The following is a 26,417-nucleotide window of genomic DNA, read 5'->3' as shown; positions in this document are numbered from 1 at the left end:
TCCCCCCAATTTACCACAGTCTTTCTTTCTATCCAGCTGCTAGTGTATAGAGACCAACAGAGGGGAAGTCCACTGTAATGAACCGTCCCCATTGTTCCAAGTTCTTAGCCTGACTCATACGGTCCCACACAATCTGGCCTCATTTTTTGCCATTCCTCAACTCTGGCCAAACTGTGCTCCAACTATCCTGACTACTTCCTATTCATTGAATGAGCCCTATTCTCTCTGACCCTCAGTCATTTGCCCTTATGGGTCCATCTGCCTATAATACTCTTCCTGACCCCTTCTGCCTAGTCAAATCTTTCTAAGCCTTTGGATCTCAGTGTCATCCTCTCTAGGAAGACTTCCATTACACTCAAATATTAATTTAGGTGCCTCTCTAAACTTGCTTCCTTACTAGGTTTGTAATGGTATTTATTACATTACGTTATCCTGCTCACTTGTTAGTCCTCTTCCTCTTCATCAGCTCATTTTACTCCTTGAGCTCTGGGACTGTTTGTCATTGCATCCCAGTCCCCCAAACAGTAAATTCTCAAATAATTGCTTGAATGAATAAGGCCACAGGCCATGTGTAGAAATAGAAGACAAGAGATAATTTGTGCCTCGAACAGCTGAGCTCAGTTAATGAGGACTTGCCTGGGCACCTCAGTGTGAGACTAAAAGCCTGAGTTCCCTTATGCTGGACCCCTGCACAACTGTAAAGATTTTATAAATACAACTTAATTGGCTTATATATAGATGTTTGATGTTTTATAAGTTCAGCTGCTTTAGGGGAGTCTGTACCTTAAAAACTGTTATTAAGGAGAGATTGTTTTGCAAAAGGATTTGCCACAGTAAAGCTTTAAATTTCCTGAATCCTAAGTAGTTTGATTCAAGTTCATTTTGATATTTGTTGGGCCCTGTTAGTCATTATGCCAGTCCAGAGGGATGCAATTATGAATACATTGTAGAGCCGTCATTTAAGGAAACTATTAAGTTGTATAATTCACTAGTTAAGTACTAGGCAGATTTAATTAAGTGCTAGGCAGCACTGGTTTTGAGGGAGAACTAAGAAACCATTTCTTCTGGTTGGGGGAATGGAAAGACTTAATTGTGGTGTTGAATTTTGAAGATTATGACTCACATCTCAAGACAGGCAGATGGGGAGAGCAAGTATGGCAGCACGAAAGGGATATGGTGAATTTGCTTTCAATTCTATAGGGACACCTTTTCTTACCAAAAAATTAGTGTTAATATAGGATAAAAATTGGCAAATAAACTAGTGTTTTTCAAAATGTGGGTCATGAAACTGGAAAGTGGTGGCTAGTAGTGTGTTTTGTTTCTCAAGTTTTGTTATTGTTGTTTTAACATTTATTTACTTATTTTAGGGGTGCCTAGGTGGCTCAGTCAGTTGTGTCCAACTCTTAGTTTCAGCTCAGGTCATGATCTCAGGAATGGAATCCTGTGTTGGGCTCCACGTTCAGCACGGAGTCGGCTTGAGATTCTCTCCCTCTGACCCTACCCCTGCTCGCGTGCTCTTTCTCTTTCTCAAAATAAATAAAGTCTTTTAAAAAATAAGTTTATTTGGGGCACCTGGGTGGCTCAGTGGGATAAGCCGCTGCCTTCGGCTCAGGTCATGATCCCGGGGTCCTGGGATCGAGTCCCGCATCGGGCTCTCTGCTCAGCAGGGAGCCTGCTTCCTCCTCTCTCTCTCTGCCTTCCTCTCTGCTTACTTGTGATCTCTCTCTGTCAAATAAATAAAATATTAAAAAAAAAAAAAAATAAGTTTATTTATTTTAGAGAGAGAGTCTGAAGTGGACTCTGAGCTGAGTGCAGAAAGAGAGGCAGGGCTCAATTTTACGACCCTGTGATCACAACCTGAGCCAAAACCAAGAGTTGGACACAACTGACTGCATCACTGAGATGCCCCAAGATCTTGTTTTTAAGTAATCTCTATGTATGTATGTGTATCACTATATAAGTGTTGAGTGAAAATATAAAATATATTTCTTATCTTGATTTGCAGGAAAATGAATGTGAAAGTCACTAATGAAAATTAGTAGTAAGGGGCTAGGGCATCACACACTCTCTCTAGCCATCTATTTGGAATGGTTGGGGTAGAAGGATACTAGTTTAATTATTTCCCTCAACGGGCTCTTGTAGCTCATGGCAAAATAAAATAGCTCCTCTATTTCTTTTTACTATTGAGGCTATCTTACTATTTATTTGCAAAAATCCGCCCCCCCCTCCCCTGCAGATGATTCCTCCTAAGGTGTAAATAGCAAAGATTCTAGGAATCTGGAAGTGAGTTATTTTAAAACCTGCCATTTACCCTCATGGGCTCAGAGCCCATATGTTAGTTTCTTATTGTCCACTAGGTGGTGCTGTGAGGGGGCCAGTGTTCGCAAATTATGCTGTCTCTAGACTCCAGCTTGTTTTGAAACTAGCAGATAGGTTTCCTTGGGCAGAAAATTTTTTCTCTTCAGGTTCCCAGGCATTCCAGCACAGGGTGTCTAGATCTCCCTCCCTTCCCCAACTATAACTTTGTCCTACAAATTGAGGAGGGTAGAGAATCTGGGATCAAGAAGGTTTTTGTTTTTTTGTTTTTTCAGTATTGCCATCTCTCCAAAGAGATCAGAAATGCTTTACATTCCCCTGTGGAAATCAGTGAAGATGCTCAACTGCAGTGGAAGGACTGGAGGTTATACCCCCAAGACAATAACTGGCTTAGTGGGGGTATTGGAATCGGCTGAGAAGAGGGGAGGGAGAAGATGTTAAAAGATCTCTTCTTTGGAGGTACCTGGGTAGCTCAATTGGTTAAACAGAGCATATTTCTGCCTTTGGCTCAGGTCATAATCCTGGAGTCCTGGGATGGAGTCCCATGTGGGGTTCTCTGCTCAACAGAGAGCCTGCTTGTCCCTCTCCTCCCTGATTGTGCTCTCTCTCACTATCTCTGTCTCATTTCTCTCTCAAATAAATAAAATCTTTTTTAAAATATTTATTTATTTAAAAAAGATTTTAAAAATTTATTTGTCAGAGACTGTGTGTGTGAGCACAAGCAGGAGGAGCAGCAGCAGCAGAGGGAGAAGCAGACTCCCCACTGAGCATGGAGCCGGATATGGGACTTGATCCCTGGACTCTGATTAAGCAACCAACTGAGCCACCCAGGAGTCTCCCTGAAATAAATATATTTTAAGAAAAGGATCTCAGGGTGCCTGGGTGGCTCAGTGGGTTAAGTCTGCCTTCAGCTAAAGTCATGATCCACGTCAGGCTCTCTGCTCAGCAGGGAGCCTGCTTCTCCCTCTCCTTCTGCCTGCCACTCCCCCTGTTTGTGTTCTCTCTCTGTGTCAAATAAATAAATAAAATCTTAAAAAAAATTTTTTTTTGAAAAAGGATCTCTTCCTTGGGATAGCAACAAGTTATAGAATTTGATTATATTCAGCAAACATTTTTCAAGAGCTTTCTATAGGATAGGAGAACACAAAGTTGGATAAATTTTGGTACCTACTTTCTAGAAGCTCTAGAAAAAGAGACAACATTCAACAATAATACAGTGTGATAAATAGGAGAATACACAGAGCACTGTGGAAGCAGATAAGGGACCCCCTACGTCAGTTGTGGTAGTGGGGGCAGGGAGATGGTGGTCAGGAAGGTTTCCCAGAGAAGATGACTACTAGGCTTCCATCCTACAAAGATGAATAGGAGTCCTCCAAATCTACCAGGTTCTGCTGTACTCAGGTCTCCCCTGGTGACTTCATTTACTCTTGTGATTTCAACAACTACCTCTGTGCTAATAACTTTCAATGTTTCCCAAGCCCAGTCATCTCCAAAACCTGCCCATCCAGTGTCTCCTATTTGTATGTCATTTTTCAAATTTAACTTGTTTAAAACCAAGCACTGGAAGAGACCCAAGCCTTTGATTTTTATAGTAATCATATAATTTTTATCCTTATTCATTATATGGGTGGATATCACTTCCTGTATGAATTACTTCAAAAGCACATTAACTGGTCTCCAGCTTGGATCTCTCTCCACCACAAATTTCCCCAGTCTGTCCTACATACTTAGATCTTCAACAAGATTTATCTTCCTTAAGTCCAATGTTTATGTTATCATTTCATTGAACAACATTTAGAGGTTCTGTTTGCTCTACCCAATGGAGACCAAGCTCCTTCATACAACAGTCAAGCTAGTTGTGGTTTGAATATTTGTGTTCCCCACACCTCTTCATTCATGTTGAAATTCTAACCCCCCAAAAGTGATAGATTTAATAAGTCAGAACTTTGAGTGGTGAATAGGACTTGAGAGAGGAGCCCTCCTGAATGGGATTTGTGCTTTTATAAAAGAGACCCCACAGAGCTCCGTAGATCCCTCCACCATGTGAGGTTATAAGAAGTCTGTGACCTGCAAGAGGGCCCTCACCTGACCATGCTGGCACCTGGACCTTGGGCTTTCAGTCTCCAGAACCGTGAACAATACATTTCTTTTGCTTATAAATTACCCAGTCTGTAGTATTTTGTTATAGCAGCCTGAATGGTTTAAGACAGTGCTCTCTGTTCTGGTCCTGAATGACTCTATATTCTGTGATTCCCTTAAATGCCTTTTACAGCCAAACTCATCCACTCAATGTTTATTTCCTGAATATAGCTTATGCTTTAAAAAAAAAAAAAAAAGATTTTATTTATTTATTTATTTGTCAGAGAGACAGTGAGAGCAGGAACACAAGCAGGTGGAGTGGGAGAGGGAGAAGCAGGCTTCTCACTGAGCAGAGAGCCCTATGTTGGGCTCAGTTCCAGGACCCTGGGATCACAACCAGAGCTGAAGGCAAACACTTAATGACTGAGCCACCCCAGGCACCCTAGCTTATGCTTTTCTACCTCAGTGTCTAAGTTCGCTATTATGATGCTTTCTATGTTCAGATAACATTAAAGGCAGAAAACATACATGACAATTTATATTTTAATATATAAAGAGCTCTTACAAATCAACAAGAAAAGACGGCCACTCCAACAGAAAAAAATGGTAAAGTACATAAACAGCAATTCCAGTTGATATGGTTGGATTTAAATCTACCACTATGCTGTTTGTTTTTTATTTGCCCTATTTTTTAAAAAAAGATTTTATTTATTTATTTGGTATGCACAGAGAGAGATCACAAATAGGCAGAGAGGCAGGCAGAGAGAGAGGGGGAAGCAGGCTCCCTGCTGAGCAGAAAGCCCGATGCTGGGCTTGATCCCAGGACTGTGGGATCATGACCTGAGATCATGACCTGAGCCGAAGGCAGAGGCTTTAACCCACTGAGACACCCAGGTGCCCCTGTCCTATCTAATTTTGTTTCTTGCTAATCTTGGACTGAGTATTTTTATCTTCCCTTACTAACTATATATATATTTATTTAGTAGCTGCACTAAGGCTTATTATACACATCCTTACCTTACCACAGACTGCCTTCAAATAATATTATATGATTTCATGTGTAATGTAAGAAATGTATAGTAATACTTCCATTTTCCCTTTGCACATTCTTCTTGCTATTGTTGTCATACATTTAATTTCTACATATATCCTACCGTATATTGTTACTATTTTTGTCTTAAGGAATCTATTGTTTTTTTTTATTTACTTAAGGAATCTATTGTTTTTATTTATTTACTTATTTTAAGTAATCTCGACACCCAATGCAGGGCTCAAACTCACAACCCCAAGATCAAGAGTTGGATGCTTTTTTTTTTTTTTTCAAAAGATTTTATTTTTTTATTTGTCAGAGAAAGAGAGCATGCACCAGCAGGCTGAGTGGCAGGCAGAGGCAGAGAGAGAAGCAGGCTCCCCACTGAGCAAGGAGCCCGATGTGGGACTCAATCCCAGGACCCTAGGATCATGACCTGAGCTGAAGGCAGCGGTTTAACCCACTGAGCCACTCAGGTGTCCCAAGAGTTGGATGCTTTACTGACTGAGCCAGCCCAGTGCCCCAAAGAGTCAATTATCTTTTATTTATTTATTTATTTATTATTATTATTGTTATTTATTTTATTATTATTATTTTTTAAAGATTTTATTTGTTTGACAGAGAGAGACACAATGAAAGAGGGAACAAGGAGGGGGAGTGGGAGAGGGAGAAGCAGGCTTCCCACGGAGCAGGGAGCCTGACGCAGGGCTCGATCCCAGAACCCTGGGATTATGACCTGAGTGGAAGGCAGTCTTAATGACTGAGCCACCCATGCACTCCTCAATTATCTTTTAAACAACTTTTTAAAAGTGTCTTTTATATTTACCTACATATTTACTATTTACATTCCCTTAATTTGTTTGTGTTGATCTCAGTTTCCATTTGGTATTATCTTTCTTCCATCTGAAGAAACTCCTTTGACATTTCTGGTAATTTAAGTGATAATTTTTTTCAGCTTTTGTTTGTCTTAAAATTTGTTTTTTGTTTTTATTTTTACATCCACTGAAAATACTATCATAAGTCAATACTTTTTTCATTTAGCACTTTAAAGGTGTCAATCCATCGTGTTCTGTCTTGAATGTCTTTGTTTTGTTTTATTTTTAAAGATTTTATTTATTATTTGACAGAGAGAGACACAGCAAGAGAGGGAACACAAGCAGGGGGAGTAGGAGAGGGGAAAGCATGTTTCCCGCTGAGCAGGGTGTCAGATGCAGGGCTCAATCCCAGGATCCTGGCATCATGACCTGAGCCGAAGGCAGACGCTTAATGACTGAGCCACTCAAGCGCCCCGTGTCTTGAATGTTTCTGATGAGAAACATTATACTTGTCTTTGCTTCAGTATTTTTTTATTTTTTTAAAAAAGATTTTATTTATTTATTTGACAGAGATCACAAGTAGGCAGAGAGGGGGGCAGAAAGAAGGCTCCCCAATGAGCAGAGAACCTGAAGCGGGGCTTGATACCAGGACCCTGAGATGATGACCTGAGCCGAAGGCAGAGGCTTAACCCACTGAGATACCCAGGCACCCCATTTTGCTTCAGTATTTGTATCTCTTTCACTGTCTTCTTTTCAGATTTCCTTTTTATCATTGGTGTTCATCAATCTGATTATGCTGTGTGTCTATGTATAATTTTGTGTTTATCGTGCATGAGGTTCATCAGATTATTTGGATCTGGATGTTGATATTTCTTCACTAAATCTTGTGAACTTTTTGCCGTAATTTCTGCAAATATTCCTTTCTGCTCTCCTTGTTCCCAGTGCTCCAAATTACATATATGGTAGAATATATGGCTTGATATCATCCAACAGATCACTGAGGCTCTCCTTATTTCCCCTCCAGCTTTCTTTTCTCTCTGTGCTTCAGTTAACATAGTTCTAATTTCTATGTCTTCAAGTTGACTGATCTTTTCAACTTCATCATCTAATTTTCTGTTAAGGCCATACAATGGTATTTTTCATTTCTTTTGTATAGTCTCTATATCTTTCCTCATTGGATTCATGGTTTTCTTTAAATATGTAAACTTATTACAGATTTTTTGAAAACTTTACCTATTAATTGCATAATTTCTATCATTTCTGGATCTATTTTTACTGTCTAATTTTTCTCCTGGCTATAGATCACATTTTTTAAAAAAATTGTTTATTTATCTATTTATTTATTTGATGGTTGGACGGAACTTGTTTATTAGACACTGGACATTCTAAATGTTACATTGTGGAATTTCTGGATTTTATTGTCTTTTGTGAAGCTACTGGGCTTTGTTCTGACAGGCAGTTAATTTACTTGCATATCAACTTGATACTTTTGAGGCAAGTTTCTAAACTTTATTAGGGCAGGTCTAGAGTAGCTTTACTCTTGAGTTTGGCCAGTTTCAAGAACTCTCCCCTCTCATGCCCTGCATGTGCAGCCTACTGTTCAGCCAAAGACTCACAGGACCTCTATGTAAATTTGTGGAGCTCTTTCTTTGCATAGTTCCCTTCTCTCCAGTACTCTACCACACAATCCAGCCTCCTCAGCCTCCTTCAAATAAAAACTCTGTCTTCTCACTTTAACAAAATCAGTGTACTTTGCTTGGATTTCCCATCCTTGTGAGATATGCATATAATATAGATAGATAGATAGATAGATAGATAGGTGATAGATATAATCTGATGAGAAATTATGGCCAGATAGTTGGGATAATTGGAAGGTACACATAATTTGGTTTTTCCTTTTTTCTTAGGGATCACAATCTTATGCTGCCTTTGCCCAATATCTTACAACAGTAGTTTCATATATTTTGTGCAGTTTTCTAAGTGTGTGTGTGTGTGTGTGTGGTGGGAGGGCTAGTCTGAGCCAGTTACTTTGTCATAGTCAAAAATAAGAAGACGATTCAATTTTCACTTGATGTAGAATTCTAGGTTGACATGTTTTCTTTTAGTACTTGAAAGATGTCATTCCATTGTCTTCTGACTTGTATTGTTATCTTTGTTTTCCTATGTGAAATGTTTCTATATCAGAAATGAAAAGTAAGGGGTGTCTGGGTGGCTCAGTGGGTTAAAGCCTCTGCCTTCAGCTCAGGTCATGATTCCAGGGTCCTGGGATCAAGCCCCACATCAGGCTCTCTGCTCAGCAGGGAGCCTGCTTTCTTTCCTCTCTCTCTCTGCCTGCCTCTCTGCCTACTTGTGATCTCTGTCTTTCAAATAAATTAATTAATTAATTAATTAATTAATTAAATCTTAAAAAAAAAAAAGAAAGAAAGAAATGAAAAGTAAGGGGCACCTGGGTGGCTCATGGGTTAAAGCCTCTGCCTTCAGCTCAGGTCATGATCCCAGGGTCCTGGGATCGAGCCTCACATTGGTCTCTCTGCTCTTTGGGGAGCCTGCTCCCCCACCCCCTGCCTGCCTCTCTGCCTACTTGTGATCTCTGTTTGTCAAATAAATAAATAAAATATTTGAAAGGAAAAAAAAAAGAAATGAAAAGTAAAAAACCAGATACACTTTATTCTTATGTTATTAAGGAAAAAAAAAAAAGAGCTCAGTGTGGTAACAGGGAAATGGATACATTCATACTTCTCACGGTATAAATTGTCAAAGTGTTCTTGTGGGAACAATTTGATCTAAGATACTAATCACCCAAAATATTTTTCTAGGCACATAGGAGAATAAATATATATAAAAGAGCTTTTTAATTAAAAAGAAATAGGAGTCTGCTCCCAAATGCATCTATAATTCAAAATGTCACACCCATACCCCCAAACTATGCCCTTCAACTCCAGTAACCCCTAAGTCTTCTTTGATGTGGATATTAGAGGGGAGCAAGTTGGTCGAACTGTCTTAGAGTTGTTTGCAGATGTACTCAAAACTGCAAAAAATTTTCGTACCTTGTGTGCAAGAATAAAAGGCATTGGGGGCGCCTGGGTGGCTCAGTGGGTTAAAGCCTCTGCCTTCGGCTCAGGTCATGATCCCAGGGTCCTGGGACCGAGCCCCACATCTGGATCTCTATTCAGCAGGGAGCCTGCTTCCTGCCCTCTGCCTGCCTCTCTGCCTACTTGTAATCTCTTGTCTGTCAAATAAATAAATAAATAAATAAATAATCTTTTTTTTTTTTTAAAGATTTTATTTATTTGACAGAGAGAGAAAGAAATCACAAGCAGGCAGAAAGGCAGGCAGAGAGAGAGGGGAGGAAGCAGGCTCCCCGTGGAGTAGAGACCCAGAGGCTTTAACCAACTGAGCCACCCAGGCACCCCTAATTTATTTATTTGAAAGGAAGAGAGAGCACACAGGAGTGGGGGAGGAGGGGTAGATAGAGAGGGAGACTCAGAGTCCCTGCTGAGCAGAGAACTTCTTTTTTTTCCAGCTCCTGGGATCGTGACCTGAGCTGAAGGCAGACACTTAACTCACTGAGCCACAGAGGTGCCCCTGATATATATATATATATATATATATATATATAATTATTTTGTAATTATATAGTAAAAACTCCCAAACAAACAAAACCTTGGTCACTTTTAGAGGTTTCTAGGTTATCAACTAAATATTCCTAAAACTTTATAAATAGAGGAAAATATCAAACATATACTCTAACCTGTAAAGGACCTAATAAGTAATAAGAGAAAAAAATTTTTAAACCATTTTTTTTAAAGATTTTATTTATTTATTTGACAGACAGAGATCACAAGTAGGCAGAGAGGCAGGCAGAGAGAGAGGAGGAAGCAGGCTCCTTGCTGAGCAGACAGCCCAATGCAGGGCTCGATGCCAGGACTCTGGGATCATGACCTGAGCCGAAGGCAGAGCCTTAACCCCACTGAGCCACCCAGGCACCCCGAGAAAAAAAATTTTTTTAAGTAGGCTTCAGCCTAGGAGTGGAATTCATGACCTTGAGATCAAGAGTCAGATAACTTGGGGCCGGTGCCTGCACCGCCTGCTCCTCCTCGCCTGTCCTCTCCCAAGACGCGGGGACCATCTTCGACGCAAGATGACGGCCCTTGACCACCACAACCCGGCTGGCTTCAACTGCAAAGATGAAACAGAATTTAGAAACTTTATTGTTTGGCTTGAAGACCAGAAAAATCAGACATTACAAGATTGAAGACAGAGGTAATTAAAGAAACATCCACAGCAGTGACTGGCCCAAGTTCTTTGAAAAGTATCTCAAAGATGTTAACTGTCGGGGCGCCTGGGTGGCTCAGTGGGTTAAGCCGCTGCCTTCGGCTCAGGTCATGATCTCAGGATCCCGGGATCGAGCCCCACATTGGGCTCTCTGCTCAGCACGGAGCCTGCTTCCTCCTCTCTCTCTCTGCCTGCCTCTCTGCCTACTTGTGATCTCTCTCTGTCAAATAAATAAATAAAATCTTAAAAAAAAAAAAAAGATGTTAACTGTCCTTTCAAGATTCAAGATCAACAAGAAGCAATTGACTGGCTTCTTGGTTTAGCTGTTAGACTTGAATATGGAGATAATGCTGAAAAATACAAGGACTTGGTACCTGATAACACAAAAAATGCTGACAATGCAGCTAAAAATGCAGAGCCATGATCAATTTGGATGTAAATAATCCTGATTTTAAGGCTGGTGTAATGGCTTTGGCTAACCTTCTTCAGATTCAGCGTCATGATGATTCCCTGGTAATGCTTAAAACAATTTGCATTTTGGTCCAGGAGCGCCTGACACAGGATGCAGTTGCTAAAGCAAATCAAACGAAAGAGGGCTTGCCTGTTGCTTTAGACAAACATATTCTTGGTTTTGACACAGGAGATGCAGTTCCTACTGAAGCTGCTCAAATTCTGCGATTGCTGCACATAGAAGAGCTCAGAGAGCTACAGACAAAAATTAATGAAGCCATAGTAGCTGTTCAGGCAATTATTGCTGATCCAAAGACAAAGGGGAAAGTTGGAAGATGAACGTTTTAGGATTTCAGTTTCTCACCTACTTAGCACAATTGGGAACCATGTATGCTTTGGCATGTGTTTGGAAGTCAAATGTCACATTTTCAAGGGAAGAATCCTAGAAATTTGACTATGTTCTCGAGATTTACCATCATTGCTTTTTCTTTAATAAAGTTCAGGAAAGTGGGGGGGTGGGGAGAGTCAGATAACTTGGGAATTTTTTTTTTTTTTTTTTAAGAAAAATCATAGCTAACAACTGCAGAAGGAATTAGGGAATTTGAAAAATCACCAGTAGGGGACATACAGGTTTTATATGAAGTTTATGCATTTTGACAGATCCCTTTAAGTAGAATACATACTTTTGGAACAAATTAGTCATAGAACCTTGTAAAGGATTCGTGTAGGTGAGGGGCCCTGAAGCTTAAAATTCATTAGCTTCATGGTAAGTCTACCTCTGCCCAGTTCTGCTAGACTCAATTCTTCCTACAACTTCCAGTGATCTCTTGGTGAAATTTTTCACAAGATCGAATGTCTTAGATAATCTATTGATTCCATTTTTTGTTTGTTTGTTTTTTGCTTAGTGACATCCTCTGGAACCTACCTTGTGCCTGTTAGTCTGGACTGGTTGCTCTCTGGACCACTTACATAGCTGATGTCCTGGGACTTCTCTTTGACATCATCCTAGGAATGATTTTCACCTGTCTCATGTGTAAATTCCCATGTCCTTGATCTCAGGTTTTCCTCTTTCTGGGCGTACTTCCTCTTTCTGGTAGAGAACACCTTTACTAAGAAAAGGCACATAGGAGATAAATTGTTTGAAAGCTTACATTCATGAAGATGCCTTCCTTTATTCTACTCCACACTTAGTTTATGGTTTGGGTATCAAATTCTAAATTTAAAATAATTTCCATGTAAATTTTTAAGGCATTGCATCTTTGTTTTCTGGCTTCATTTTGTTGTTGTTGTTGTCATTGTTTTGTTTTGTGTGTGTATTTTAGAAAATTTACTTTATTTGAAAAGTGTATATAATACATCCCATGATATAAAATTCTAAACATAGTAAATTTTTAAAGGATCATAATGAAAAATATAAATATCCATTTTCTTTTCCTATGTGTACCTTTTGTACGTTTATTGTCTTTTCCTAGGCTTGCATTTTTCTTTATTTTACAACCTGACTCATACTTAGAGTAAAAACATTTCAAATTTCATAGACGGGTATAAAGCAAAAAGTAGAAATTGCCTTCTCTCCAGCCGCTCCTCAGATACTGGTAAATATCTTTTCACACTTTCAACCACCTGGTTATATTTTTGCTTTTTTGCATAAATGGTTTCACATTACACATGTTGTTCTGTAACTTACTTTTTTCACTGAATACCATAATGGAAATCTTTCATGATACTATAAGTTAGAGCTACGTCATTTTTTAAAAAAGCATCTTATTCATTTATTTGAAAGAGTGCACACAGGAGCAGGCTGGGGGGAGGAACAGGCAGAGGGAGAAGCAGATTCCTCACTGAGCAGGGAGTCCAACACAGGTCTAGATCCCACAACCTGGGCTAAAGGCAGACACTTAACCCGCTGAACCACCCAGGTGCCCCTACTTCATTCTTTCTAATGCTTGTACTTTATTCCTTTATGTATCAATATCTATTTAACCAGTTCCCTCATGATGGCTCTTCAAAATATTTCCAACATTTTATTAATAAAAATAATGCCACAGCAAACGTGTTAATAGCTTATTTAGACAAATGAGGTTATTGTATTGACTTATATATCCTACAATCCTCCTTTTAAAAATCAGGTTTTTAAAAAAGATTTATTTATGTCTTTTAGAGAGAGAGAGAGAGATGTCATTTGATTCCCAATCCTTTATACATGTGCTTGTGTGCAAGTGGAGGAGGGGCAGAGGGAAAGAGAATCTCAAGCGGACTCTCTGATGAGCCAAGCCCCAACTGAGGCTCGATCTCATGACTCTGAGATCATGACCTGAGTGGAAACCAAGAGTTGGATGCCCAACTGACTGAGCCACCCAGGTGCCCTTAAAACTCAGATAGATACTTTTAATGAAAGTCGAAGTATTGAAAATGACTAATGGAATATATATGGGTAACGTGAATTTGATGGGAAAGAATCAGAGTTTTAGCAATCCGATTTTTATTAAGTAATGTTCATGTCAACAAACCAGAAAGCCATGTAAAACTAACTTTTATGAAAGACTATGACTGAGTTGGTGACCCTTATCTAGATTAAGGCTACTTTCTCACTATGGAATTGTTCTCAAGGGTTCCACTGAATTTCCTAAACATATGCTTTCTGTTCCATGCTCAGAAGCTGCCTGGTTTATCTCAGTTGTCTTAAAACTATCAGACCTGTTTGGTAGCAGGTGATGTTCATTTTTAAGATTTAAGATGTTTCTAACAAAATTTTCTGCCTTCAATGCTGCATTGAGAAAACAGATGTCATTTGATTCCCAATCCTTTATACATGACCTGTGTTTTCTCATCAAAATCTTTCAGGATCCTCTCTTTAAGGTGATGATGTGATTGGTATATTTTTAAATTATTTAGTCAATAATTTCCTCCTCCTTATTTCTCTGTTCCCCTTTCTAATATTGAATCTCTTTTGGACTGATACTTGGGCTTTAATGCCTTTTTACTTCCTTATTTTTTTTTAAAGATTTTATTTATTTGACATACAGAAATCACGAGTAGGCAGAGAGGTAGGCAGAGAGAGAGGGGGAAGCAGGCTCCCTGCTGAGCAAAGAGCCAGATGCAGGACTCGATCCCAGTACCCTGAGATCATGACCTGAGCCGAAAGCAGAGGCTTAACCCACCCGAGCCACCCAGATGCCCCACTTCTTTATTTTTTTTATAAGATTTTATTTTTTTAAGTAATCTCTACACAAAACATGGAGTTCGAACCCACAACCCCAAGATCAAGAGCCACACGCTCCACCAACTGAGCCAGCCACACACCTCTGTGCCTTTTCATCATATCTTTTTAAAAGATTTTTGACAGAGAGAGAGAGAGAGAACAAGCAGGGGGAGTTGCAGAGGGAGAGCAGGCTCCCCAGCAAGCAGGAAGCCTGATGGAGGGCTGGACCCCAGGACCCTGGGATTACAACCTGAGCTGAAGGCAGATATCCAACGGACTGAGCCACTAAGGCGCCCCAGCCTTTTCATCCTATTGTCAGTCATTTTGTTCTATTTTCTTGGAGATTTCATTTACTTTAACTTTGAACTTTTCTAAGGGATTTTTTTTTTTTTTTTGGCTACCAATTTTTAATTTTCATGACTACTTTCATTTTATTTTTAAAGATTTTTTAAGAATCCTGGGTGTGCTTAGATGGCTCAGTCAGTGGGTGTTTGACTCTTGGTTTTGGCTCAGGTCATGATCTTCAGGTTGTGAGACTGAACTTGCTTTGGGCTCCCTACTCAGCAGGAAGTCTGTGTCCCTCCCCCTCAGTCTCCCTCTGCCCCTGGCCTGCACATGCGTGCTTGCTCTCAAATAAGTAAATCTTTTTTAAAAAATTGTATCCTGTACTTGTTTCATGGTATTGTTTTTTTAATCTTTCTGAAGATATGAAATATATATATATATATTGGGACTCTCTGATGAGCAATCTATATATGTGTATATATATATATATATATATATATATATATATATATATATATATAAAGATTTTCCTGGGGCACCTGGGTGGCTCAGTCGGTAAGCAGCTGCCTTCTGCTCAGGTCATGATCTCAGGGTCCTGGGATTGAGCCCCACAGCGGGCTCCCTGCTCAGCAGAGAGCCTGCTTCCCCCTCTCCTTCTGCCTGCTGCTCTGTCTAATTGTGCTATCTCTCTGTCAAATAAATAAATAATCTTAAAAAAAAAAATTTCCTGTTGTTTAGTCCCTTTGTTTTTTTCCAAGTCCTGCCCTTCCTTTACTGTTGTTTGTTTTGGTCTCAGTTTTCCATATTGGAAGCTTTTCTCAGATGACCTTGCGAAGTATGAATTGTGACTGTCCATTTATGAGAGTTTGTAACTGAAGAAAAAAAAAAAAAACAGAGAAACAACCAAAAACAGTTAGAAGCTCTGTGTGTTTCAAAGGTCTGTTGATAGATAAGTTTCATTGTGGGGTGAGCAGGCAATGGGTTGACTTTTTGTTGAGGGAATCCCAAGTATCAGTAGCTGTAAGTTTCTCTGGAGCTACTCAATCTCTCCAGAGAACAGTCCAGTTTTCTGTGTGGTAGGTCAAATTGTGGCTGCTAGGTTGCCAGCAGCTGGGAAGGAAAAGGGGTCTCAACGCTTCAGTGTAGCAACTGCAGTAGGCACAAAAAAATACATCCCCCACAAGACACATTTACTTTCTAGTCCCCAGAACCTGTCAATATTATATAGCAAGAGTGACTATTTCCTTGTATGGAAAGATGTAAGGAAATTAATGATCTAATGAAGAGTTTATACTGGATTATCTGGGTGGACCTAACGTAATTACACATATCCTTATAGGAGAGAGGCCATGTGAAGGAAGCTCGAGACCGAAATTGGAGTGATGGAGCCATAAGCTGCATCTAGAAGCTGAAGAGGCAAGGAATACATTCTTCCCTAGAGCCTTTGGAAGGTGTGTGACAGCTGATACTTGGTTTTGAACTTTTGTTCTCCAAGCTACGAGAGAATAAATCTCTGTTGTTTTAATGCCACTAAATTTATGGTAATTTGAGAGTGCAGTCCTGGGAAATGAATACCGTGACCTTCACTTAAACCCCTGTTTTCAGTCTGATTTCATGTCCTGCTCTCCTCTGGGTCCTCTGGCTCAATTTCTCTGGAGGAAGAACTTCGTATTTCCTCCTGGGAAGTTCCCTGAGGAAGTTATCTGGCTGCAGAAACATGGGAAAGGGGATCTTATATAAACTATATAAACTGTCCTTTTCCACTGCCATACGAGGGACTGGTGCCTCCAAGCTCTGAGGCTTCTGGAATGGGGGTAGGTTGGGGCTGTAAATTGGTTGGCTTTTTATTGGTTTCATCCACTGTGGGTATTTAGGCTTCAACTTGTTCCAAATTATGAAGTTGTCCCTCCTCTATTGGATTTCCTTCTTCCAAAATGTGTCATCTCCCATAGACTATTCAGACTTTTTTCCTACTCTCCTTGTCCTTGTGGGTTTGTTTCTTTTTTATTCCTTTACTAGCATTTTTGAGGAGAAAATATTCTTTTTTTTTTTAAGATTTTATTTATTTATTTGACAGACGGAGATCACAAGTAGGCAGAGAGGCAGGCAGAGAGAGACTGAGAAGCAGGCTCCCCGCTGAGCAGAGAGTCCCAGGCGGGACTCCATCCCAGGACCCTGGGATCATGGGAAAATCAAACTGATTTTTTTTTCTATTTCCGAATTTACAATTTTTTTTTTTTGAGATTCATTTATTTACCTTAGAGAGAGAGAGAGAGAGCATGAGCAGGAGGGGCAGAAGGAGAAGGAAAGAGATTCAAAAGTAGACCCCATGTTGAGTACCCTGAGTCCAGTCCTAGGATCCCAAGATCATGAATAGAGCCAAAACTAAGAGATGGACGTTTAACCAACTGCACCACTCAGGCCCCCTCTATTTCTGAATTTTATTTTTTTATTTTTTATTTTATTTTATTTTATTTTTAAGATTTTATTTATTTATTTGACAGAGATCACAAGTAGGCATAGAGGCACAGAGGCAGGCAGAGAGAGAGAGGAGGAAGCAGGCTCCCTGCCAAGCAGAGAGCCCGATGCGGGACTCGATCCCAGGACCCTGAGATCATGACCTGAGCCGAAGGCAGCGGCTTAACCCACTGAGCCACCCAGGCGCCCCTATTTCTGAATTTTAAATGTTTATTTGATAATAATGGCTTCTGGGTTTTGCTTCATGCTTAAGAACACCTTTAAAGAATACTTTTATGGTTCAATAACTTGCCTTTCAATCACTGCTTGATGTGCAATTTATTTGAGTTCATTTAATGACATAAGATCTAACTTTTCTTTTTCAATGGCAAATAGTGACCCTAATTCTACTCACTGAAAATCTATTCTTTCCTCACTGACTTGAAATATCTTATCTATTATATGTGCTAATTTTTTAAAAAGATTTTATTTATCCATTTATTTGACAGAGAGAGAAAGATCACAAATAGGCAGAGAGACAGGCAGAGAGAGGGGGAAGCGGGCTCCCTGTTGAACAGAGAGCCCAATGCGGGGCTCGATCCCAGGACCCTGGGATCATGACCTGAGCTGAAGGCAGAGGCCTTAACCCACTGAGCCACCCATTTGCCCCATATGTGCTAATTAAAAAAAAAAAAAAAAAAGGTTGTTTCGTTGATTAATGGGTAATATTATTTCTAACTTTGGAAGGGCCATCTTATATTTGTTCCCATATATACACTAGTAATATTTTTTAAATTAATAAACTTTATTTTTTTAGAGCAATTTTAGGTTCACAGCAAGGCTGATTTGGTACAGAGAGTTCCTATATACCTTTATCTCCACACATGCAAAACTTCCCTCACTATTGACATCCCAATCACAGTGATAACAATGTTGAACCTATATTGACACATCATTATCACTTGCAGTCCATAGTTTACATTAGGGTTCACTCTTTTTTTTTTTTTTAAGATTTTATTTGTTTATTTGACAGAGAGAGATCACAGGTAGGCAGAGAGGCAGGCAGAGAGGGAGGGGGAAGCAGACTTCCCGCTGAGCAGAGAGCCCGATGAGGGGCTCAATCCCAGGACCCTGAGATCACAACCTGAGCCAAAGGCAGAGACTCAACCCACTGAGCCATCCAGGTGCCCCTAGGGTTCACTCTTGCTGTTGAATGTGCTATGGGTTTTGACAAATGTATGATGACATGTATCTACCATTGTAGTACCATACAAAATAGTTTCACAGCCCTAAAAGTCATCTGTATTTTGCCTGTTTGTCCCTTCCCTCCCCCAACCCATGGCAACCTGTATCAGTAGTTTTGCCTTTTCCAGAATGTAATATGTAACCTTTTCAGATTGGTTTCTTTCAGTTAGTAATATGCTAAGATGTAATAACATGGTTCCTCCATGTGTTTTCTTGGTTTGATAGCTCATTTCTTTCACTACTGAAAAATATTCCATAGTCTGGATGTATTTATCCAGATTTATCCAGATAAATTTATTTATCCATTCACTTACTGAAGGATGTTTTGATTAGCTTCTAAGTTTTGGCAATTATGAGTAAAACTGCACATAAACATTCATGTGCAGGTTTTTGTGTGGACATAAGTTTGGCTTCATGTGGATAAACACCAAGGCATGTGATTACAGGATTGTATGGTAAGAGTATGTTTAGTTTTTTTTTTTAAATTTATTTTCAGCGTAACAGTATTCATTGTTTTTGCACCACACCCAGTGCTCCATGCAATCCATGCCCTCTCCAATACCCACCACCTGGTTCCCCCAACCTCCCACCCCCCACCCCTTCAAAACCCTCAGATTGCTTTTCAGAGTCCATAGTCTCTCATGGTTCACCTCCCCCTCCAATTTCCCTCAACTCCCTTCTCCTCTCTAACTCCCCTTGTCCTCCATGCTATTTGTTATGCTCCACGAATAAGTGAAACCATATGATAATTGACTTTCTCTGCTTGACTTATTTCACTCAGCATAATCTCTTCCAGTCCTGTCCATGTTGCTACAAAAATTGGGTATTCATCCTTTCTGATGGAGGCATAATACTCCATTGTGTATATGGACCACATCTTCCTTATCCATTAGTCTGTTGAAGGGCATCTTGGTTCTTTCCACAGTTTGGCGACCATGGCCATTGCTGCTATAAACATTGGGGTACAGATGGCCCTTCTTTTCACTACATCTGTACCTTTGGGGTAAGTACCCAGTAGTGCAATTACAGGGTCATAGGGAAGCTCTATTTTTAATTTCTTGAGGAATCCCCACACTGTTTTCCAAAGTGGCTGCACCAACTTGCATTCCCACCAACAGTGTAAGAGGGTTCCCCTTTCTCCACATCCCCTCCAACACATGTTGTTTCCTGTCTTGCTAATTTTGGCCGTTCTAAGTGGTGTAAGGTGGTATCTCGATGTGGTTTTAATTTGAATCTCCCTGATGGCTAGTGATGATGAACATTTTTTCATGTGTCTGATAGCCATCTCTATGTCTTCATTGGAGAAGTGTCTGTTCATATCTTCTGCCCATTTTTTTATATGATTGTCTGTTTTGTGTGTGTTGAGTTTGAGGAGTTCTTTATCGATCCTGGATATCAACCTTTTGTCTGTATTGTCACTTGCAAATATCTTCTCCCATTCCGTGGGTTGTCTAGTATGTTTAGTTTTGTAAGAAACTGCCAATCTGTCTTCCAAAGTGACTGGACCATTTTGTATTCCCACCAGTGGATGAATGTGAGTTCCTGTTGCTCCATATATTTGTCAGCATTTGGTGTTGCCAGTATTTTGGATTTTGGCCATTCTAATTGGTATGTAGTGATAACTTATAGATTTAATTTGTAATTCCCTAATGATATAGGATGTTGAACATCTTTACATATCCTTTTTGCTATCTGTATATCTTATCTGATGAGATGTCTAGGTCTTTCACCCATTTTTTAAAAAATCAGGTAGTTCATTTTCTTATTATTGAGGTTTTTTTTTTTTTTTTTTTAAAGAAACCATAACCATTCCGGGTTTGTTGTTGTTTTGTTTTGTTTTGTTTTTTAAGATTTATTTATTTATTTATTTATTTATTTGACAGACAGAGGTTACAACTAGGCAGAGAGGCAGGCTGAGAAAGAGAGGAGAAAGCAGGCTCCCTGCCGAGCAGAGAGCCTGATGTGGGGATTGATCCCAGGACCCTGGAATCATGACCTGAGCCAAAGGCAGAGGCTTTAACCCACTGAGCCACCCAGGCGCCCCTTACTGAGATTTTTTTTTTTAAAGATTTTATTTATTTATTTGACAGAGAGAGATCACAAGTAGGCAGAGAGGCAGGCAGAGAGAGGAGAGAATCAGGCTCGCCGCTGAGCAGAGAGCCCGATGTGGGGCTCGATCCCAGGACCCTGGGATCATGACCTGAGCTGAAGGCAGAGGCTTTAACCCACTGAGCCACCCAGGTGCCCCAAGAGGGTTTCTTTAAGATAAGATTTTATTTATTTATTTGAGGGGAAGTAGGGGCAGAGGGAGAAGAGAGAGGGTCTTGAGCAGACTTGCTGCTGAATGCAGAGCTTGACTCAAGGGCTTGATCCCATGACCCTGAGATCAGGACCTGAGCTGCAAACAAGAGTTGGAAGCTTAACTAACTGAACCATCCAGATGCCCCATTTTATTACTGAATTTTAAAAGTTTACTTTTTTGTGTGTGTATTTTGGATACTAGTCCTTTGTCAGATGTGTCTTTTGCAAATATTTTCTATCACCCTGTGGTATGTCTTCTTTTTCTCTTGACATTGTCTTTCTCCCAGGAGAAATTTTAAATTTTACTGAAGTTCAGCTTATTAATTTTTTCTTTCATCCATCATGCCTTTGGCATTGTCCCTGAAAAGTCTTTGTCATGCTCAAGGTCATCTGTGTTTTCTCCAGGAGTTTTATAGTTTTATGCTTAGATTTAGTTCTATGATCCATTTTGAGTTGATTAAGATCTGTGTCTAGATTCATTTCTTTTTCATGTGAATTTCCCCATGTCGAGACCCTTAATTTTATCACCTGTAAAGTCCTTTTTTGCCATGTAAGGGAACATATTTAGAGGTTCTGGGGATTAGGATATGAACATATTTTGGGGCCATTATTGAGCATACACATTAGGTTACAAAGAGTCAAGAGCAAGGATGCATCTGGTTTTGTGGGACCATCAAAGAGATAATACCATGAATCCAGGCATGTTCTTCCTCTCTCTCCTCTTATCTTGCCTCTGACCTTCTGTTTTGGGCTTTTCTAACAATAGGCTTCTTCTGGTTCTGTGTCCTCAAAGGGGGGAAGTATAGTCATAACTCATTGCCTGAGCTTTACATGTTTCAGATCCAGTCACATGAAGAGACTAACTTACTTCTTTGTCAGACTCAGTTCCTAGGGGGTGGAGGGAGTAAAACTGCTTGACTCAGTTATATATCTCTGGTTCAGTTAGCTGGTCTGGACGGCAGAGTTTTTACAGAGCATAAATATGGCTGCTGGCAGTCACCCATTTAACCATGTGGAAGGGGGACAGAGAAGGGTGATCACTGTGAGATGGGCAAATTTCCCAAAGAAGTAACCACTGCATTTATGTATATATACCTTTACCCTCTGACCATATATTTTCATTATCTACCTGGAGAATATTGGTGGAAAAGTTTTAGAAGCACTGATAAATTCACTGATAAAAAGTGAAGCAATGAATGACAGATTAAACCAAGCTAGGTTTAGCTTCTTATGCTCCTTCAACTCTCCAATTTTTTACTCACTTCTTTTTCACACTCTTTTGTCACTGGCCTTTCCCATTGGCCTCATAGTAGAGGGCTAACATGCTTGCTTATCATTTCTTTCTCTTATCTTATTGACCATCATGGCTACTCTGGTCAGGGACCAGCCTTAATTTGTGGCCAGTGATCAACTAGATATTTCTCCATCTGTTCTAGCTCTTGGTTTCCAAACATCTCTCAAATCTTTCTTCCCGGTGTGCTTCTGTTCATCAATATCTGGCTTCCTTCTTGAAGGCAGGCAGTTTGATATCATTTCAAGTTTTTACAACAGAGAAGCATCACTCCTATAACAACTCCCCTCCCATACACACACACACACTCCTAGTGGGCAATGGGCAACAAGCAAGAATACACATCCTTAAGAATAGCTTCTGGATAAAAAACCTGAGAATATATGGGGTGCCTGTGGTTCAGTTTGTTGGGCCTTTGACTCTTGAATTCAGCTCAGAGCATGATCTTTGGGTCATGGGATCTAACCCATGTTGGGCTCCATGCTCAGTGGGGAGTCTGCTTCTCTCCTTTTCCCTCTGTGCTCTCCTGTGCCGCCCCCCCACCGTGCTCGTCTGTGTGCTCTCTCTCTAAAAAAAAGTGCATAGATAAATCTAAAAAAACCCCACAAAATCATATAGAATATAATGTTCTTTAGGATCAACAGTCTTCTTTCTCAATTATCTTTTTCTGTTTCCCATTTCAAAAACTTCTTTCACAACTTACAGATAATGCTTATTATGCCAAACCTGCTTGCAGCTTGAACTCAAACTGGAACTTTGCCCCTTTGATGCTTTATTATTTTTTTTTTAAGATTTATTTATTTACCTTAGAGAGAGCAAGCACAGGATCAGGGAGGGGCAGAGGCAGAGAGAGAGAGAGAGAGAGACTCTCAAGCCCATTCCGTACTGAGCAGGGAACTCAACATGGGGCTTGTTGTGGTACTCAATCTCATGACCCTGAGATTAGGACCCAAGCCAGAGTCAAGAGTCAGACACTTAACTGACTGAGCCACCCAGGTACCCCTTGCCCCTTTGATGCTTTAAAATCCTTTAGCTCTTTCTTGGCACCTGGGTGGCTCAGTGGGTTAAGCCTCTGCCTTCAGCTCAGGTCATGATCTCAGAATCCTGGGATCAAGCACCGCATTGGGCTCTCTGTTTGGCAGGGAGCCTGCTTCCCTCTCTCTTTCAGCCTACTTGTGATCTGTCTGTCAAATAAATAAACAAAATCTTTAAAAAATAAAATCCTTATCTCTTTCTTGCTCACTATATGCAGGATACACTTGTTTACTATGTTGATCCTTCCCCCATTGTCAAATTAATGAATTCACTAAAAAACAAAAATATAACCACACTGGTCAACCCTCCACTATCCTTCTTAAGTAAGTTAGGAACAAAACAAGGGGCACAAAGGAGAACCTTCTCCCTATGTGCCTCCACCCTTAAGGGCTGCTTTCTTACCCCACTAGTCCTCTCCGCAGTTGCTGGCCTGGCAGAAGCAGAATTGGGTTATTCCTCGGTCTCCATCCCCCATCCAGTTACTACCCTTTTCAAAAGGGGAAGTCAGTGCTGAACTATTTCCTTTGCCAACACCCTATCAAAGCCTTTTGCCAATAAAAAAGGGATCCAAACATGAGTTTTCCGGGCTCATGAAAGTTCCCAAACATGAGGACAGATCTGTTTCTTGGGGTCACAAAGTGAGCGCAGGCAGCCAATGTACTTCCCCACATCTCACTGCCACTAGGAAAAACAATAAAGATAGTTTGGTTTTCATTAAGAAAAAAGCAGTCATTTCCAGAAGGAGCAAAAATCGTTTGTGTTAACCATCATTTCCCTATCATCCTAGATGCTGAACGAACATTTAAGTTTTTTCCCCTTTAATTAATTATTTTTAAAAGATTTTATTTATTTGAGAGAGGGAAAGGGATCACAAGCAGGAGGGAGAGGCAGAGGGAGAAGGAGACTCCCCCTTTGAACAGGGAACCTGACTAGGGGCTTGATCTCAGGACCCGGGATCATGACCTGAGCCAAAGACAGCCACTCAGCCAACTGAGCCACCAGGCACTCCTTCTCCTTTAATAACTTTTTAAAAAAGATTTCATTTATTTGAAAGAGAGAGAGTGCAAGCATGGGAGCAGGAGCAGAGGTAGAGGGACAAGGAGACTCCACACTGAGCGTGGAACCTGAGGCAGGGTCTTGATCCCAAGACCCCAATATCATAACCCGAGTCTAAATTAAGACTTCGGTACCCAACCTACTGAGCCACCCAGGTGCCCCACTTGAGCTTCTTATTCCTCTACTCCCTCCTTACTCCAGAGGCTAGAATTGATCCCTTCAAGCATCCCTTTGGCACTGTACTGGGCAATGGGATAACCAGCAGAAGCCTCCGGCAATCTCTAGAAGAATCCTGGGGGATGATACTTTCTCCTGTACACTGGAAACAAGGAGCAGATCTTGGTCTTCCTCACACTTCGACAGGAACTGGAGAACGGGAGAACGTAAGGATTTGGTCTGATATCCTCTCAACTGAGCCAGTTCGGGCCAGTGCCTGAGTACGTGTGTGTTTGAGAAGCTGTAGGTGGGTGGAAATGTTTGTGATGGGGAAGTGCTTGTAGGGGCCTGCGGAAGTCTGGAGCATCCTGGGAACAGAATGTACTAGTGCAGCCCCTGAGCCATCCCCAAACCCCTCCCACTTCTCTTGTCAGTAACCGGTTCCAGCTGTGCCCAACCCAGGCCATCGTTTCCCATCTGGCTTCTAGGAACTCATGATTAACTAAAGGAGTGTGTGTTGGGGGGAAGGTCCTCTTAAAAACAGAGGTTTCCAGGGTAACAGCTTGGAAAACTCAATCACATTCAGCCAGGGAAAGTTCCCTCTCTCCTGATTCCCTCAGGGCTCAGGGGAAACAGGCCAGAAGCTAAGACCGCATTTCTCTAAATCAAGAGCAGTGTCTGGGCTGGTGAGTTATAACTTAAGTTTTTCTCACCTCCAGTTTCCAGTTTCAGGTCCCAGACTTGCGCTTTACACCAGGATGTCCGCCTCTAGGGGCCACCCCATTCGGGTAAGGGTGGCTGTCAGAGAGGGTGGGTGGTGGTTTTAGAGACCCACTTTTCTTGGACTAAGAGACTCCTGACAAACCTTTGCCATACAACCCATAGCCCTATTACCCTCCTCCCACCCCCATCACTAGAAAATACTCTAATAATCTAACCTACTTCCTCCTGTTATGGTTTAAAATATTTTAACTAAAAATATTTCCATACACAACTGTACGACCACATTCTGTGGATAGAGAGGGAAACTAGTTTGCAGGAAGGGAGCAAGCAAGCCAAAGGATGCAGGAGTTCTTTCCCTCAAAATCAAGTTCTCTTTTGGGGGCAGGCAGAGCACATGTCCTAACCCTTTGCACACATCCCCATAGCTCCTGCAGCGAGAGGTGACAAATTCAGAGGGCAAAAGAGCTGGGTCAGCCTGGCTCAAGGGGTGGGGGGTTGGTGGATAGGGGTGGCCACGATGTCACTAGGGGACCAGTTAGTTATCTGTCCTTCCCCATGTGCCCCCCTGCAGCTCCTGGCTCTAGGGGGTTTTGTCTGGGTGCCTACGGAAACTCTTGGGAGGCTGCAAAGATCATCACAGGTTGAGCCTGAGGCTCAACTGCTTCCTAGCTGTGTGACCTGAAGCAACCTATCAGAAACTCAGTTTCTTTTTCCTTAAGAAGTTATTAATACCAGCCCTGTTGTTGAGGGTAAATGAAGTAAACTATTTCGCAGCTTTTACTATTTTACTCTATTCTCTCCTGGCTCCTTAGTATCTAGATGTGGTTCCATGCCAGAGTGAGTGCCCACCTTTTGTAATCATCTCTCACTAACATATTGTCACAGGTTTTTTTTTTTTTTTAAAGATTTTTTATTTATTTATTTGACAGAGAGAGATCACAAGTAGGCAGAGAGGCAGGCAGAGAGAGAGGAGGAAGCAGGCACCCTGCTGAGCAGAGAGCCCAATGTGGAACTCGATCCCAGGACTCTGAGATCATGACCTGAGCCGAAGGCAGCGGCTTAACCCACTGAGCCACCCAGGCGCCCCTATTGTCACAGGTTTTGAAGTGTCTTCCCTGCTCCTCTTTTTTTTTAACCCCTCACATGAGGTGCCTAAAGGGAAGGAGATCAGCTATCACATTCATCTTACTTCTTTCTCTCACATCCTCCCTGTCTGTATCCTACTCTTTCCCCCTTAGTCTCAACTCCTGTCCCTCCTCCATCATCACTATTATTATTGTTGTTGTTGTTTTATTTCTTATTGTTTTTTTAAAATCCTGCCTTTTTTTTTTTTAAAGATTATTTATTTATTTATTTATTTGACAGAGAGAGAGAGATCACAAGTAGGCAGAGAGGCAGGCAGAGAGAGAGAGAGAGAGAGGAGGAAGCAGGCTCCCTGCTGAGCAGAGAGCCCGATGCGGGACTCGATCCCAGGACCCTGAAATCATGACCTGAGCCGAAGGCAGAGGCTTAACCCACTGAGCCACTCAGGCGCCCCTATTTCTTATTGTTTTCTCTTCCATTCCAGCCCCAGTCCCTAGGGGCTGAGTCTGGACAGGCTAGAGCTAGAGCTGAACTCAAAGCCACAGAGTTGCAAGAAAATGGGTCAAATTGTTACTAGTGATTCTCTTCTGGGTAACATTTACTGGTGGTTTTCATGTT

General features: G+C 41.0%; 1 pseudogene; it reads left to right on the top strand.

Moving 5' to 3' along the window:
- Positions 1-10,381: 10,381 nt before the first annotated feature.
- Positions 10,382-11,304, top strand: LOC123389656 (annotated as a pseudogene).
- The last annotated feature ends 15,113 nt before the right edge of the window (positions 11,305-26,417 follow it).

Source organism: Mustela putorius, unplaced genomic scaffold, assembly GCF_011764305.1.
Source record: "Mustela putorius furo isolate JIRA1106 unplaced genomic scaffold, ASM1176430v1.1 tig00003988_pilon_pilon_pilon, whole genome shotgun sequence".
NCBI classification, from domain to species: domain Eukaryota; kingdom Metazoa; phylum Chordata; class Mammalia; order Carnivora; family Mustelidae; genus Mustela; species Mustela putorius.
Note: the sequence above shows the minus strand (reverse complement) of the source record. Positions and strands in the feature narration are given on the sequence as shown.